Below are 19,503 nucleotides of genomic sequence, written 5' to 3'. Positions count from 1 at the left end.
TGGTTGTTTCTCCCCTCGGTCAGTGGTAAGAAAACAGGACTAAGATTAGAGTCAAGCAGCTTTGACTTCAAAATTAGCTAAAGTTATTTTGTTGTCAATCACAAAGGAAGGACTTGCGTTTATATTGTTCCTTTTTTTATGATTCATTCATGGAATGTGGGTGTCACTGGCTAGGCCAGCATTTATTGCCCATCCCTAATTGCCCTTGAGGAGGTGATAGTGAGCTGCCTTCTTGAACCGCTGCAGTCCATGTGGTGTAGGTGCACCCACAGTGCTGTTAGGGAGGGATTTCCAGAATCTTAACCAGGTAACAGCGACAGTGAGGGAACGATGATATATTTCCAAGTCAGGGTGGTGAGTGACTTGGAGGGGAACATCCGGGTGGTGGTGTTCCCATGCGTCTGCTGCTCTTGTCCTTCTAGATGGTAGTGGTCGTGATTTTGGAAGGTGCTGTCTAAGGAGCCTTGGTGAGTTCCTGCAGTGGATCTGAAGATGGTACACACTGCTGCTACTGTGCGTCAGTGGTGGAGGGAGTGAATGTTTGTGGATGTGGTGCCAGTCAAGCATCATGCTTTGTCCTGGATGGTGTAAAGCTTCCTGAGTGTTCTGGGAGCTGCACTCATCCAGGCAAGTGGGGAGTATTCCATCACACTCCTGACTTGTGCCTCATGGATGGTGGACAGGCTTTGGGGAGTTAGGAGGTGAGTAACTCATCACAGGATTCCTGGCCTCTGACCTGCTGTTGTAGCCACAGTATTGGTATGGCTAGTCCAGTTCAGTTTCTGGTCAATGGTAGCCCCCAGGATGTTGATAGGGATTCAGCGATGGTTGGAGATGGTCATTGCCTGACACTTGCGTGGCGCAAATGTTACTTGCCACTTGTCAGTCCAGCACTGGATATTGTCCGGGTCTTGCTGCATTTGGATATGGACTGCTTCGGTATCTGAGGAGTCATCAATGATGCTGAACATTGTGCAATCATCAGTGAACAACCCCACTTCTGACCTTATGATAGAAGGAAGGTCATTGATGAAGCAGCTGAAGATGGTTGAGCCATGCAGTGATGTTCTGGAGCTGAGGTGATTGACCTCCAACAACCACAACCATCTTCCTTTGTGTTAGATATGACTCCAACTATCAGAGAGTTTCCCCCCCGATTCCCATTGACTCAAGTTTTGCTAGGGCTGCTTGAGGCCACACTCAGTCAAATGCTGCCTTGATGCCAAGGACACTCACTCTCACTTCACCTCTGGAGTTCAGCCCTTTTGTCCATGTTTGAATCAAGGCTATAAGGATGTCAGGAGCTGAGTGGCCCTGGCGGAACCGAAACTGGGCGTCAGTGAGCAGGCTATTGCTAAGCAAGTGCCGCTTGATAGCACTGTTTATAACCCCTTCCATCACTTTACTGATGTTCGAGAGTAGGCTGATAGGGTGGTAATTGGCCGGGTTGGATTTGTCCTGCTTTGTCTGTACAGGACATACCTGGGCAATTTTCCACATAGTTGGGTAGATGCCAGTGTTGTAGCTGTACTGGAACAGCTTGGCTAGGGGAACGGCAAGTTCTGGAGCACAAGTCTTCAATACTATTGTCAGGGCTGATAGCATTTGTACTATCCAGTGCCTTCAGCCATTTCTTGATATCATGTGGAATGAATCAAAGTGCTGAAGACTGGCATCTGTGGTGCTAGGGACCTCCGGAGAATGTTGAGATGGATCATCCACTTGGCACTTCTGGCTGAAGATTGTTGCAAATGCTTCAGCCTTATCTTTTGCACTGATGTGCTGGGCTCCCCCCTCATTGTGGATGGCGATATTTGTGGAGCCCCCTCCTCTACTGAGTTGTTTCATTGTCCACCACCATTCACGACTCAATGTGGCAGGACTGCAGAGCTTAGATCTGATCCATTGATTGTGCAATTGCTTAGCCCTGTTTATCGCATGCTGCTTATGCAGTTTGGCACGCAAGTAGTCCTGTGTTGTAGCTCCACCAGGTTGACACTTCATTTTTAGGTATGCCTGGTGCTGCTTCTGGCATGTCCTCCTGCAATCTTCATTGAACCAGAGTTGATCCCCGGGCTTGATGATAATGGTAGAGTGGGGGATATGCCGGGCCATGAGGGTACAGTTTGTGGTCGAGTACAATTCTGCTGCTGCTGATGGCCCACAGTGCCTCATGGATGCACAGTCTTGAGTTGCTAGATCTGTTCGAAATCTATCCCATTTAGCACGGCGGTAGTGCCGCACAACACGATGTAGGGTATCCTCAAGGTGAAGGCAGGACTTTGTCTCCACAAGGACTGTGCAGCAATCACTCCTACCGATACTGTGGTGAACAGATGCACCTGCGAGAGGTAGATTGGTGAGGGTGAGGTCAAATATGTTTTTCCCTCATGTTGATTCCCTCATCACCTGCTTCAGACCAGCCTATCAGCTATATTCTTTAGGACTCAGCCAGCGCAGTCAGTAGTGGTGCTACCGAGGCACTCTTGGTGATGGACATTGAAGTCACCCACCCAGAGAAGATTTTGCACCCTTGCCATCCTCAGTACTTCCTCCAGGTGGTGTTCAACATGGAGGAACGCTGATTCATCAGCTGACGGGGTGGAGGGGGGGTGGTGGGGGGTGGGGTGGGGTGCAGGGGAGGGCAGTATGTGGTAATCAGCAGGAGGTTTCCTTGGATATGTTTGACCTGATGCCATGAAACTTCATGGGGTCCAGAGTCGATGTTGAGGACCCCCAGGCCAACTCCACCCCGACTGTATACCACTGTGCTACCACCTCTGTTGGTCAAACCCAGGGATGGTGATGGTGGTGTCTGGGACATTATCTGTAAGGAATAACTTAGTGGGGAGGAGATGGCGTAGCTCAACTGGTAACCCAGAGACCCAGGGTATTGCTTTGGGGACCTGGGTTTGAATCCTGTCACGGAAGATGGTGGAATTTGAATTCAATTTTTAAAAATCTAATGATGACCATGAAACCATTGTCGTAAAAACCCATCTGGTTCACTAATGTCCTTCAGGGAAGGAAATCTGCTGTCCTTACCTGGTCTGGCCTGGCCTACATGTGACTCCAGGCCCACAGCAATGTGGTTGATTCTTACAATGCCTTGAGAACGAGGGCAATTAGGGATGGGCAATAAATGCTGGTCTAGTCAGCGACACCCACATCCCATTAATGAATATATTTTTTAAAATTCTGTAGGCATGACTATGTCAGACTGTTATTTGACTTGTATGTGAGACAGCCCTCCCAATTTTGGCACAAGCCAGATGTTAGTAGGGAGAACTTTGCAGGGTTAACAGTACATGCATGACTTCAGGACATCCCAAAGGACTTTACAGCCAATGGAGTAATTTTTGATGTGTAGTCACCATTGTCCTGTAGAAAATGCAGTTGTCAATTTGCACACAGCAAGCTCCAACAAACAACTATATGATTATGACCAGATAATTTGTTTTTTTAGTAATGTTGATTGAGGGATAAATATTGTCCACTCTTCCTCAAAAACAGCTCCATTGAGAGATTAGATATGACCTAAGTTTAACATCTCATCTGAAAGATGGCACCTCCAACAGTGCAACGTTCTCACAGTACTGCACTGGACTGACAGCATGTATATTTGTGCTCAAGTCTCTGGAGTGGGATTTGCCTCATAGGCAAGAGTGCTACCAATTGAATCACCCCTAATGTATTAGCATCTGGCTGTATGATATTATTTTGTGGCTCAGCTTTTCACTGAAGCACCCAGAGCTAAGTGATCTGTTGTTGTTTGTTTAAGGCACAGTTTGCTATTTTCATTACTACTTCTCCTTGTTCCATTTGAAAGGCATGTGGCTTGGACACAAAACGAAAAGGAGATTAGTTCAAAAGATTATATTCTTGTGGTTTGAATCCTCGATGCAATCCAGGCTCCAGAAGCTAATAATAATTTTAGCAAAATATCATTACTTAATTCATCACAGACGGGCAATTCGTCAGCACTCAAAGCTCCACTTGGAGTCACATTGATAACATTCTCAGCTGAGTATGACAGGCAGCTCAAGTATTCAACATTGTCATCTCCTCGTTGCATTGTGTTCATTTCCCCTCTTTATCCATTTCTGTGTTAGATGATATACTAGGAATTCAGACATCACATTAATTTACCTCAGTCCATCTTGTTTTTCCTGACTAATGCAATTAGTATTTCTATGCTTTTCCACAAGAAAACCAACCACTGGGGAAGGTCCCCTCCAAGTGCCACTTTTGCCAAAACTCCCAACTGGCTCTTTTTAAACAGACTTACTTATTGATAATTCACAATATATAGTGGAAATTCCCCATAGTGCAATAGCTCCCAACAGGCAGCACTGTTTGTCTACAGAGAGATGAAAGACAAAATTAACTGTTCTCTTTGTATTGTTCTTTATTATTACTATTGTTCTTAATGTCCTCATGGAACAATCTGCTTCAATAACACTTTGTACAAATCACACTGTATTACTAAAACATTTTGCACAGCAAATGACACTAAACAAAAGCCAAATGGCCAGGAAGGTAATGTAAAACTAGACAGAGGTAGTTTTACTTGGCTGCCTTGTCAGTGCTTTTCCCGAGAGCTACATCTGATGAAGAAGCTCCCTGATCTATCTACCTGGGTTCATCGTGGACATGGCTTAAGCTTAAAAGGAGAAAGATGGTTGTGCAGAGATTGGTGAACGTGTGGAATGAACTGTCCAGGGTGACAGTACAGGCAAGGGGCATGGGAAACTTACATGTTGAAGCAGATTGAGAAATTGTCACGGGTCAGCTTCACTCACGTGGTTTGAGTCGACCGAGAACAGTCAGGTATCAAGTGAAAAAGAGAAAAGGTTTTATTCACAAAAAGGGATAGTTCTGTACAGACCATTTCTTCCTAACTTGCTCTGTCATAAGCCACCTTGTTCCCCTATCATCCCATCCTGCTATCTCCATTTTCTGCTCTCCACATGCCCCCTCTTGGGTCCTGTTCTGTCTGGGTTCCTGTTCTCTCTAGGCTCCTGCTTTCTCCATTCTCTGCTCTCCCCATGCTCCTGCTCTCTCCATGCCATGTTTTCTCCAAGCCCCGCTCTCCCTGAACTCCTGTTATCTCCAAGTTCCTGCCACATATAAAGAGACCCTGCAGGAAGAAACAGACCCACACACCTCACTGATACCTGTACGTAAATACCTTTTTTTCCGAAAAGCATTATTGAACAATCTTACATACTTTACTTTCATCTTATGAGTATTATTTACCATTATAATTTAGGTGGGAATCCATGATCAAAAATCTGTTTGAAAAGAGATCCTTCAATGAAAACATTTGAGAACCACTGGCCCAAGTCAAGTCCTCTCGACTGCTCATGTTAGCCTAAGCAAGACTAGGTAGAAGTCCCCAGAAACCTAAGTGCACCATACCTTTATGGGGTTAATTGCATTACCTTGATGTTATACCATTACACCAATCTACATTTAATGAATACGTGAATATGTTCTCCTTATGACTTCACCCCATCAAATGACATTCCCTCAATGTACCTACGCAATGCCATCAATTTCTGTTCACTGTCCTTTCCACATATGTAACCCGGCCTGTCAGTCATAGCCTTCACTTTCTTACCTGTTCTTGATTTATTCCATAACTAGCTCTATCCTTGCCTTACACTCCCTTTCCAATACTAGGATATCCGGCTGCATGCCCATTGGTTAACATTTATTTCCCATCTCTTCATACAAACTATTGTAATGTCCTACATGTCACAACCTTCAGTCGCTGACCTCATCCTGACTAACCCCTACAACTACGATGGAATTAATATAATGTGTGTAAAGATTATATGGCTACTCTACTCTGATGTCCTGATGATTACACGTCTCTGTCAGTTTCCCATCCAAGCAGTGAAAGTGAATATAACCCCCAGGGTTGTTCAGCACCCTTAACTTACAAGTTTAACCCTTGACCTCTTAGACTACTACTGTATACATTGACTGCAGGAACATCCAGACTTATCAGGGCTTTTTCTCTGCCGCAGCTGCATGTGAATATTGTATATTGGATCAACAAATTGCATTCGTTAGTACATCACACGAAAGACCTCTTATGAAAATAATGGCATGCAGTGTTAGAGTGAATGTAGCTTCATGGATAGCTGGGGATGGGAGGGGGGTGAGGGGAAGGGGGTGGCGGTCAAGAAACAAAGAGCATGAGGAAATGGATGTTTCTCAAATTGGCAGGTTGAGGGTAGTAGTGTGTGTGTTCAGGGATCTGTGTTGGGACAATTAATAAGTTTGACTGTACCACTACTCAGACACTTTACAGCACTGCATTACAAAATGAAAATACCTTCTCCTTACAATGGTGAATTTACTGGACAATTTGTTAACAATGTTCCCACAGTTTGGCACCCTTTATGAAATGTAACAGGAGCCAATGGCCTGTCTTTTCAGTTTTATCTTCTCCAGGTGACTTTTGAGTGTTAATCAGTGAAAGCCAAAGTAAAATTTTATAACCTGTTAGAGAGGTAGGTATTTCAGGGAATTTAGGATCAGAGGATCTCCTGGACTAGTTTCAATCATCTAGATAGATTGGAGAGAAATTTCCCAGATTTTTCTCCCCCAAATTGGCCTGGGTTTTTATCTTGTTTTTCTCCTCCCTGTCATGCCCATGTATATTCTGAACTTCAAATTAATTTTTTATATTTTAAAACTGACTACGAAAGTCTGCCAACAATGGCTGTCTGAGGGTCATCTGAACTTCTTTTGTGGATTAAAACTACTCCCCTGTTTCAAAAGGGATCAAAAAGAACCTTTCAGACTGATGTTGTATCAGTGCCCTTTCCTGAAACTAATTCAGAAGGGCAATTTCAAATTGAATGGGTCATTCAAATGCAAAGACGCTGCCGCCTCATACTCAAGGTGTCAAATGACAACATAGGATAGGTACTCAATGTTACAACCCACTTTATTTGGAAAAGGATTTTGAACTTGTAAAATCTCACATGATAAGACTACCATGTGATCTGCTTTTAAATCAGCGATCACTGCTTGTAGAGAGGGAATCCCACCAAACCAGCTACAAGCCATCCCAACCAGACAAGATAACAAACAGTAATACCTTGAAAGTGAAAGGACGCCACCCTAACTTATTCAAACTTTGAATTCACTTGAGAACCAACTTCCTGGGAATTTGATGACAAGCCACCTTGCAGTTTACTGAGAATCCTTCGCTTTACCAGACTTTCACTTCAACTTTAAAACATCCCCTCTACCTAAGAAGCTGCAGGCCTGCCACGAAAGGGGCTGAGATAATTATAAGTTGCAGAAGTGTTGTTTTACCTTCATCTGTATCTAATTCTTGTGTGTGAGATGAGTGAGTGAGACATCACATTTTAAAACCTGGGGCAAGTGTATAAGTAGCCTTCTTTACTTTAAAACTCAGAGAAATATTGCTGCTGGAATTATTTAATTGGGGGTTCTCACTCTGGGGATAAGAAAACACATACCTTTTACATACCAACATACTGATCATGGACAGTAAAAGGAAACATATAAATTCTGTCCATCATCTCCCAGAAGATTGCATGCTCTTTGGAGCACCCGTTGAACTGTCTAAGGCCTATTAAGGCCATTAACAAAGTAGTTAAAGTCTTTAATGGACCTGTTGATCCAACTGTTGGATCATTTGTTAGGGGTATTGGTGTCAGCCCAGAGGTTGCACCATTTGTCCTTTTTATCAAAACCTGCAATACTCAAAACATTCCAGAAAGATTTGTGCGCTTTGAGTCACATATTTGGCAGGTTCTGAAGATATTCATGGACTGGCAGCTCTGGGTTGGCTTCAATGCAGTCAAAATCTTTCAGCATTTACGTCAGGAGGTGGGGTATTAGACAGGACAGGGAACCATTGTAGAAGTGTTATTTTCAGTGTACCACTGATTACCCACAACTACATGCTGAAGGCAGTGTCAAAGTGTAGGTTGGGAGATATCAATCTTGGCGTGGTCCACCTTGTTTTCAGCTAAAACAAAAACAGAATTACCTGGAAAAACTCAGCAGGTCCCCGAGGGACTCGAAACGTCAACTCTTTTCTTCTCCGCCGATGCTGCCAGACCTGCTGAGTTTTTCCAGGTAATTCTGTTTTTGTTTTGGATTTCCAGCATCCGCAGTAGTTTTTTGTTTTTATCTCTTGTTTTCAGCTAATGTCACCACTTCAACATAAGCAGCTCAACCTGCAGGTGGTGCCCTGCTGCTTTTGCTCTTCTAGGTGGCTAGAGGCCATGGGTAACATGCAAACATGTGAACATGCGAAATAGGAGCAGAAGTAGGCCATTCAGCCCCTCAAGCCTGCTCCACCATACAATAAGATCATGCCTGATCTGCTTTGTGTTTCGAATTCCACATTCCCATTTACTCCCGATAACCTTTGATTCCTTTGCCTAACAAGAATCTATCTACATCCACCTTAAAAATATTCATAGATCCCACCTCCACTGCCTTCTGAGGCAGAGAGTTCCAAGGTCGCACAAACATTTGAGAGAAAAAATTTCTCCTCATCTTTGTCCTAAAAGGGCGACCCCTAATTTTAAAACATTCCTCCCTAGTTCTGGACTCACCCACAAGAGGAAACATCCTTTCCACATCCACCTTGTTGATACCATTCAGGATTTTATATACGTCAGTGAAGCCACCCCTCACTCTTCTAAACTCTACTGGAAACAAGCCCAATCTGTCCAACCATTTCCTCATAAGACAACTTGTTCATTCCAGTTATCAATCTAGTAAACCTCCTCTGAAGTTCCTCCAACACATTTACATCCTTCCTTAAACAAGACAGACATTTCACAATACTTTCCTACCTATCTTTGTGCCATCTGCAAACTTAGCTACCATGCTTTCACTCCCCTCATCTAAGCCATTGTAAAAAGCTGAGGCCCCAGCACAGACCCCTGTGGAACTCCACTCATCTCTGCCAATCAGAAAAGGGCCCATTTATGCATGCTCTCTGTTTCCTGCCAGGGGACCAATCTTCTAACCATGTTAATATGTTATCCGCTACATCATGAACTTTCATTTTCCCCCAAACCTTTGATGTGGCAACTTATCAAATGCCTTCTGGAAATCCAAGTACAGGATCCCCTTTATCCACTGCACATGTTACGCCTTCAAAACTTCAGTAAATTGGTTAAACATGATTTCCCTTTCACAACACCATGCCTACCCTTCCCAATTACCTTGAGTTTTCTAAGTGCTCAGCTATAACCTCCTTAATGATTGATTCTAACCTTGGCATATCATCTGTAGGCTTATATCGACTGTTCTGATATTAAGGGCTGTATCTTCCGGTCGGCGAGCAGGGGCGGGGCTTGCTCACTGATGAGTAAAAAGACGCAGGATGACGTCGGGCGTGCATCCCAACATCATCGCACATCATTCGGATTTTCAGTTTGGCGGGCGCGCACCCAAGTCGGCTGCGCACCCGTCGAACTGTCAAAGGCCTATTAAGGCCATTAACAAAGTAGTTAAAGTCTTTAATGGACCAGCCCATCCAACCTTAAGGTTGGCGGGCAGGCCGGGAGCCCTGGCGGGCTTCTGAAAAAGCATGAAACTTCATCCACAGGCGGGATGAGGTTTCATGAGGATTTAAAAATCTCACAATATTTTAAAATAAAAATTATGGACATGTCCCAACTCATGTGACAGTGTTGTTTAGCTTCCCAATTGCGAAACTGATTCAAATCAGCAAAATCATCCACTGCAGCAGCTCGAGCCAGTTAGTAGAACAGTAACCTCTAAATGAGAAGGTTATGAGTTCAAGCTCCAGTCCAAGGACGTGAGCACAAAATATTGACTGACACTTTAAGAGAGGGCTGCATTGCCAGAGGTGCTGTCTTTTAGATGAGATAGTATACTCAGGCCTTTTCTGCCTGGTCAACTTCAAAGACCCCATGACACTCTCTGAAGAAGAGCAGATTTGTTTTGACCAACAGTTATCCCACAGAAAAACGCAGCTTAACTGATCATTTATTTATTTTACTGCCAAGTTGGGAGTTCGTTGTATGCAAATTGGCCACCTTGATTCCTACAGAACAACAGTGACTATGTTTCAAAAGAATGCATTGGGAGCAAAGTGCTTTGCGATGTGAAAGGGGCTACATAAATGCAAATTATTTTGATTGATCTTTGATCTTTACTGCACATTTAGCAAGCTTACCACATCCTAGTCATTGTTATTTAAGCTTAAAAACTATTTTTGTCAATGGAAAATAGACAGAAGTTATGTATATATGTTATGGGGAAAAGGAACATAGTTGATTGAGAGAAGATACTTGAAATGGACACAGTAAAACATTAAGGGTTAAAATGAAAAGACACACAAACGCAGAGAAACAGATAATCATAACAAAAAGGAAACTTTTAAAATTACAATTAAATGTTCTACACTATAACAAACCAGTTTATAAAATAAGTGGACAAGCACAAATTTAAATGACAGAACCTGAGAATGCCACAGAAATGAGAATATTATTAAGTGAGATGGAATTTGCTAGAAGACAGAAAGTGGGCTTCAAGTGGATCATTGAAAATTAAGTGAACTTAAATTGGGCAAAACTGTCAAGCAAATAGAAAACTTTTTTAAAAAGCGCACTCCTGCATTTCACTATTGCTGATCCCAGAAGGCATGTTACAGTTCTGGAATCATTGTAGGCTAAATGAATGCACGCCAATTGTAATCTTCAGTGCAGTGTGAAAGAATATATTTAATAACTGATAAGAGCTTTGGTTCCTAAGTACTGCACTAGTCAAAGCCTGTATTCCTATTTCAGCATTTACTGTCGCAATTAAACACTATCGACAATCATAGTAACTGTGCGATACCCATATTAAAATATATTCATTAGTAGGTTCTTTGGTCAACTACAAATTAATTAGTTGGCAAATGGACGATGTTCCCTATAAATTACAGTGTCATAATACTCATTTCAAATGTTGTTGCTAATACAATCCAATTAAAAATGAGACCGTCCTCATACTCTCCAATACATCTTGGTGGAGTCTGAATGCATAGGTTCCACTCTGGACTTGAACAATGCTGGAGAAAGACTGCTGTGTCTCCTCCTTCACTACAGAATTTGCGTGCTGGTTTTAGTGCACTCTGCTGTGAATTGTTTTGTTAATAAAGGTATTTTATGCAATGGAATGCCCAGTATCAACTCTTTCCCTTCTATCTTCCATTTGGTTTAGTGTGTTTCTCAAGTTTCCCTATACAAGACACCATTCCCTGGCTAGGTAGAAGGCGTTTTTCTCAGGACTCTACCTAACAGCATTGTGGCAGCATCTTCAACACATGGACTGTGGCAGTTCAAGAAAAGGGCCCACTGCCATCCTTTCCAAGGACAACAATGGGCGAGCAACAGATGCCAACCTTGCATGTGACACCTATATCCAAAGGATGAATTTCTAAAAAAACTCTATAGTAGCTTTAAAAATGATGGTTGGACTACGTGTAGGGAATTTCTCAGCATGGAATTCTCTTGCTTTTGTTCAGCCCCTCTACCTGATTGTAAATCTATATCCTAGGAGTCTGTGGTAAAACATGTTGGTGCCCAAATGTGCAAGGCTGATCTGTGTCAATTTCATCTTGGCAACCAAATTGGTTCTGATGCTAATGGACCATGTCAAGAACATTCATTCAGTAAATATTGTGATATCTGGTGCCAATTTCTGTTTTTAGAATTACATTATGTTGCAAATATTATAAGCTTTAGAATAGTGCAGCACAGAAGGAGGCTATTATGTTAATGTTGGTGAAACTTTTACGCTCAATGATCTGACCATCCAATTCACTGACAAGACTTTGGTGCTAAAGAATAATTGTCCCACCATTTGGATAACTGTGATACTGAAGACAAGCTGCTGCAGCGAGAGCCAACTGATTTAGTGTTACTGATTGTTAGAGTGAAGCAGGCAACAAATAAACAAGTCTGTTCAATGTGAAGTTGTCGCAATCGTCATGTTTAATTCATTTTTCCCAAAGGCCATACTGCATACTCGCATGCTTCTGCTTATTTACCTCATGTTGATAAAGACTGCATACTCCTCAAAATGGTGATGTTGAAGTTGCCTGATTTGTTTCAATGGCAACTTGCATTTACATAGCGCTTTTAACAGTGCAAAGTGTCCCAAGGAATTTCAATCAGACCAACATTTACACAGAGCCAAAGAAGGAGACATTGGAACAAGGGATCACGGAAGTAAGTTTTAATGGAAGGCAGAGGTGTAAAAAGAAAGGCCTACATTTATAAAGCACATTTCATATCCATCAGACATCCTAAGTGCTTTCCAGCTGATGAAGTACTTTTGAAATACAGTCACTGTTATAAGATAGGAAATGCAGCAGCTAATTTTCACACAACAAATTCCCTCGATTAGTAATGTAATAATGATCATATAATCTTTTTCTTGTGTGGTGTTGAATGAAGAATTAATATTGGCCAAGGCACCAGGGATAACTCCCCCGCTACTCTTCAAAATATTACCACGGGATCTTTTATGTCCACCTGAGAGAAAAGACATGGAGCAGAATTGTCTCAGATTTGTATTAAGTGCAGTAGCGGGCAGGGAGAAGGATGTTTTATCTGCAGGCCACAATGGCGACTTTTCACGCCATAGCATCCCAATCCCACTTCATTAACAATGCATTGCTGGGAAACATGCCGTTTCGATAGCAGGTAGGGTCTCATTCACCCGCCACACCATCACCTCGCTGCTTTATCACGCCGGGTACCTTATTTAAAGTAGTCGTTTGGTACTGCACAACTGGAGTATTGCTGAGAAAAGAGACATGTCTAAGCTTTTTGTCTTGCACTCATCAGGACACTCGCAAGAATGCTAATATAAGGGCATAAGCAACAATTTATACCGTATGTGAAGAGAATGCTGATCGTTTGGCAAATGGCATTGCCATGGATAATGCACCACTGGTGGTGACTGACAGTTACCTGCCAAAGATTGTTTCAAATTTAAACCAGGCAGCTTGACACTGATTGGTCAAGGCATTGCCCTGAGGAATGAGTCAGCGAATGGTTGTCACTTATTTTGTTTAGCTGAAATGGCGCAATGTATGTACATGTTCTTTCTGGCTGCAAAAACTGGGCCCTGTGTATTAATATATGTAGCTTCCAGTACATGCAAATGTGCCACACTGCAAGCCTGACTGACAATCTTAAATTGGGCGTTGGCATAATTCTTAACACATTGAAGATTATTTAGTAAGTGTTGTCCAATGGCAGAATCACATCTGATGTTGGACACAGTGTTTTGAGTTTTGCAAGCACGGAATGGTTGCGTATGGTCTGTACCCTGCCTGTTGTGAACATCAGCTGGGACATGCTGTTTGATATGATCCGCTAGTCTTTGGGACGTATAACCTACACACCTAGCATCACACTGGCACTGAAATTCATATACCACATTACTCTTTGTGTGATAGATAGAACATATTTTTGGCTGTTAGTGATGAATACCACTCATAGTTGCCACTGCATAGTATGAGTGTGAAACAGCTAGCTTCACATGTTGCTCAGATTTTTTGAGATATCTTGCCCTTCCAGGGTAATCTGAGGTAGACCAAAAGTGATGGCCTTAGGTCCATTCATGAGTTTGTATAATATACAGCGAGAAATTATCTGATCAGTGTAGCCATTATCCTGCAGAATGCCTTTGATGTGCCCTATAAACTGGGAATCAGACTATACTGGGACAGATTGCATCAATACTATTAAACCTGGTAAATACCATGTGATGGCATATAATTCTCAACAAGTCAGTAAATGTCACATCACTGAATATTTGTGAAGTGTTTTTGACATCAAAGTAAGTGATTTATGGGAGATACGGCCTATTAAGATTTAGACGCCTGTTGCATGACCCAGAGCCTCATTGTAATGATAATGCTCATGTCAAACCCACCTCATGGATATCTAGTGGTGTGACAATTATTGTTTTGCTGAGCACTTTGTGCATGTTTACTAACATGTTTAATATTGCTGGTTGGTGTAAACTGTCTCAGAATGGTCTGATTTCTTACAATATTTATTAGACTATTTATTTGACACTATTGAATATTAAAATTAGCCTGCCAAAGTTTTCTCTGAATTTTTATCAATATTTGAAAATACCAAGTAAAGGATCCATTATCTGTTTGAAGTTTTTAAATATATTAAATGATATTTGATTGCAGGCAAGTGCAAGAATTATGCATATTCACCACATGAAAAATCAGGTATTTTTTTTAACAATTCTTTCTCAGGATCTGAGGATCTCTGGCAAGGCCACGTTCATTGTCCATCCCAATTGCCCGGAGAAGGTGGTAATGGATCTTCTTCTTGAACCATACAAGTAACTGTTTGGTATAACTGAATGACTTGCTAGGTCACTGCAGAGGGTAGTTATAAGATAACTGCATTGCTGTGGGACTAAAGCGACATATAAGCCAGAGGAGATAAGTATGGCAGGTCTCCCTCTCTAAAGGATATTAATGAACGAACTGAGTTTTTACAACTGACACTTATACTGATGTCAGTATCTTACAGTTTTTTTAAACTGAATTCAATGACAGCCATGGCTCAGTTGGTAACAATCTTGTCTCTGAGTTACAAGGTTCCAGGTTTAAGTCCCGCTTAAGGGCTTGAGAACAAAACTCATGGCTGACACTGTAGTGCAGTACCGAGGGAGTGCTGCAATGTTGGAGGTGCCGTCTTTCGGATCAGACATTAAACCGAGGCTCCGTCTGCTTGTTCAGTTGGATGTAAAAGGTACCATGACTCTATTTCAAAGAAGAGCAGAAAAGTTACCCCGGGTATCCTGGCCAATATTTATCCCTCAATCAACATTACAAAAACAAATTAACTGGCCATAATTGCATTGATTTTTGTGGGACTTTGCTATGTGCATTGTGGCTGCAGCGTTACATTACAGCAGTGACTATACTTCTAAAAAAGTACTTCATTGGCAGTAATGCACTTTGAGAGTCCAATGGTCATGAAAAGCACTATATAAATGCAAGTTTTCTTCCTTTCAAATTCTGAAAAACTGATATGGTTGGATTTAATGGAGACATCTGGATTTCTATTTCTCTAAAATAACCCCTAGAAAATCACATCCCTGTTGGTAGGAGGACATTGTTGCCTTTCCCCCATGAAAATGCATTTCAGTTAAGCCAACATGTTATAGCTACTCCACAATAGGGTGGTGTGTTCACAATGTATTCCATCTTTTTACAGATTGATCACTAGGCTTTTTTCCCTGCTTTTTTGTCCTCATTCAAAAACAGCCATGTTAATTTAGCTATCATGTAAAACAATGAAAGGGACAAAAACAATTCACATGGCTTTTACTACAGGCAAGAATGCATCATTCATTTAACATAAAAATATAGATTTAAGAAAAAGACATTCTCCAAAACTGCATTTTGATAAGCTGGAAGGAAAAGTTAATAATGTTTGATTTGCAAAGGTTTCCCAAATTCTTAGACAGAGTGTACCAGAAAATTAATTGTTAATTACATTGGCATTCAAATATATCATGTAAATATCCTGAATGAGAACTCTGCAGTATAATGCCTATTGCTGGCTTAATGTTATTGAATATTCTGTGCCTTTAATCTCTTAAAACATTGAATTTTCTGGAATAAAGTTTCCAATAGTTTTCATTAATAATACCAGCAAAATGTGGACAAAATTGGCTGAACCAACATACATTTTAAATGTAGGTGAACTGCCCCCGAAACCTCTTATTTAGACAGGTTTAAGATTTGAAGAAGCATCATACGGACTTGAAACGTTAACTCTGTTTCTCCCTCCACAGATGCTGCCAGACCTGCTGAGCTTTTCTAGCGCTTTCTGTTTTAGTTTTGGATTTCCAGCATCTGCAGTATTTTATTTTTATCTTGAGATTTGATTTACCTGGTTCAGGCCCACCTTAAAGCTGGCTACGCACACGGGTGATGATTAATTGGGACTTTGTGCATTTTAAGAAACAGACATCAAATATTTAGATGACCTCAAATTTAAGGAGGGTGGACAATGGGAGGCTGGCCAGGGAAGCATTGGAACAGTCAAATCTAAAAGTAACAAAGTCATGGACGAGGGATTCAGCAACAGATGAGCTGAGGCAGGGTTGGAATTAGGAAATGTTATGGAGGCAGAAGGGGGCAGTCTTGGTGATGGACCACATGAGCAGTTGGAAACTCATATTAGGATCAGAGACAACACCAAGGTTGCAAACGGTCTGGCGTTTGTGCTTGAGGCAGATTGTAGATTGTGGTAAGTAGCATGAAGAGTTATGTAAATGAAGTTGTTGATATGGAATTCAATGTGTTACAAGATTGGGAGCTAAATGGAAATTGATGAGTACAGGGGTGGTAGACGAACTGAATTTAACGATGATTATGCTGTGGAAAATAGAATTTGGACAAGCTGAAATTTATGTACAGAAGAATGCGGGCAGTTGGCAAAGATAACTTTGGACAAAATTGAGCTTGGAGGTGACAAAGGCATAGATAGGTATTTCCATATTGGTGGGGATAAGTTCGAACATATGTGCACTGTTGGAAAGATGGAAATAGATGGTTTTGGTGATGGATAGGAAACGGGATTTCAAATTCAGCTCCAGTGAAATAGTATGCAGAAGGTGGAAGGTGGAGGGTGAAGACCGGTGGGGGTTAAGGAAGAAACTACCGCATGATATAAATTGAGGATGGGGTGGACTCTGAGGCAGCTCAATGGTTAATTAACCTCAGAGTTGAAAAATGTTGTTAAAATAAGGGATTTGAGATTAAGTTCGCCCTCCATGAACAGCTTGGGTTGTCATTTCGCAACTTGCATAGGATTTTATGTAAAGGTTTGTGTGCTACTTTCTGCCTGCGAAACTCTTATCGGGTTGCTGCAAACTCTTTCTGACTCTTTTGTAAAACATCAAATATGGCCTGTTCCTGAAGCATATCTTACATTTTGAGAATCTGCCTAGCCTATCAATGCCCTAGTCTCTAAATCTTTATTCATAAAGTCATAATCTTGAGTCCTTTCAGTCCAGTTACAGTTGTCTCTGGCAACACTTCATTGTTATAGCAGTTTAAAAAAAGTAACCTCTATAACTTCATATATAACCAGATTATGGTGCCAGGATCAATAATTTACCTTATCTCCTCTTATGATCCATAATGGGCTGATTGGCCCCCTTTAGTTTCCTAATGACTATGACTCTATGGTCTCTGCTTACATGGAATTTTTAAACCTCCTCTACTAAAGAGAACTGTTCCCATGTACCTATAACTGGATTCTGTATTTATAATGAGAATGTCAACATATCAATCCTTAAATCTCAGAACTGGATCTATTCTCTATATTTTCATGCAACATCTCTTTTAATCTGTGGTGACTGTACAAAATTACTTCTATCTTTAAAGAGTTGTACTCCTACCATTAGAGTTAGTCATACTTAGCACATAGGTTTCTGCATCACCATATCCCACAGGTAGTTGATATGACTATTTTTCTCTGATTCAGTTCCTCGCATATCTCTGCTTACATGCCTTCCTCAATTGAGTTCTAAGTGCGACATAATATATATAATATATGTATGATATTGTTGCATGATTTTTTCTCTTTCCACATGCTGTTGCCACTGTTTTGTAATTATTAATTGACATAGCATTTTGTATACCCCCTCCAAGTGATGCATATTCGGGCATGGGATATTAGCTGACACACTGTTCAATCTCCCCATCTCCATATTGGGGTTGAATTTCCGGTGGGATTTTCTTGATGGTTCACCGTCAACGTCAGTGGAAAAATAATGGAATCACACGAGAAACAGCAGTTTCTCCAGGGTTTCCAAAACTTTTTGGGCTGAAGTTATGACAGACAGACTGGAGAACCCATGTGGAAATTCACCCCTATTAAGTGTTGCAGTCCTGTACATTGTTTTTTCCTGTCTACAAGCTGTTCCTAGTGCACCGGATCTTGGCACTGTATGTCATCTCTTTGTTTGTGTTTCCTCTTGTACCCCCCTCCTCCTGGACATATGTATTGGCTGTTAGGCCAATATTGCTCTTGCTCTGCACATGGATTTGCCGCTGCTGAGAGAGCACCTCCTCAAGTGGAGACATCATTATTAGTGCATTGGGGGACGAGGGACAGATGCTGCAGGACCTCCCTCCTTGTGGATAAGCTATTCTTGGTGTAATAGGTTTTGGGCATCTGTGTGTCCCCTTTCGCTATGTAAATTGTATTGAAGGACAGGGCATTGCATGCACCTTCTACATGTGTGAACACTGTTCCTCGCTCATCACAGGCTGCAGGGTGTCCATTGTCCCTTTGTACTCACTAAATTGGATAATAGAGCACTGTACATCCTCTCCTGTGATGCACATGGTACATTGATGATAGGATGCAGTGTAATCTCTCACTGTGTACACATTGTTGCCTATGCACTGGGAACTGTGTTCTCTCTCTCCAATTACATGCTGTTACGAGTGGCACGAATGCTGGGACCTCAACGGTTTACAATTTATATAAATAACTTGGATGAAGGAATTGAAGAGACGGTTGCCAAATTTGCTGATGACAGAAAGGTAGGTAGGTAAGTAAGTTGTGAAGAGGACATAAAGAGGCTACAAGAAGATATAGACAGGTTAAATGATTGGGCAAGGATCTGGCAGGTGGAGTATAATGTGGGAAAATGTGAAATTGTCCATTTTGGCAGGAAGAATAGAATAGAAGCATATTATCTAAATGGTGAGAGATTGCAGAGCTCTAAGGTGCAGAGGGATCTGGGTGTCCTAGTGCATAGAATGTTATTTATTGTGAAAGGAATTGATTACAAAAGTAGGGAGGTTATGCCTCAGTTGTACAGGGTACTAATGAGACCACATTTGGAGTACTATGTATAGTATTAGTCATCTTATTTAAGGAAAGTTATAAATGCATTGGAAGCAGTTCAGAGAAGGTTTATCAGACTAATGCCTGGAATGGGTGGATTGTCTTATGAGGGAAGGTTAGACAGACTAGGCTTGTATCCGCTGGAGTTTAGAAGACTAAGAGGTGACTTGATTGAAACCTATAAGATCTTTAAGGGTCTTGACAGGGTGGATGTGGAGTGGATGTTTCTTCTTGTGGAAGACTCTAGACTAGGGGTCACTGTTTAAAAATAAGAGGTCGGCCATTTAAAACAGAGATGAGGTGAAATTTTTTCACTCAGAGGGTCATGAACTCTCTTTGGAACTCTCTTCTTGAAAAGGTGTTGAAAGCAGAGTCTTTGAATATTTTTAAGGCAGAGGTGGATAGATTCTTGGTAAGCAAGGGGCTGATAGGTTATCAGCAGCAGGTAGGATGCAGATTTCAGGTTACCATCAGATCAGCCATGATCTTATTAAATGGCAGAGCAGGCTCAAGGCCTGCTCCTTGTTCGTATGTTCACATGTGCAGGATACCTTCTTGTGTA

The sequence above is a fragment of the Cetorhinus maximus genome, chromosome 26, assembly GCF_964194155.1.
Source record: "Cetorhinus maximus chromosome 26, sCetMax3.hap1.1, whole genome shotgun sequence".
NCBI lineage: Eukaryota > Metazoa > Chordata > Chondrichthyes > Lamniformes > Cetorhinidae > Cetorhinus > Cetorhinus maximus.
The sequence above is the reverse complement of the archived record's forward strand: the minus strand, read 5'-3'. Positions refer to the sequence as shown.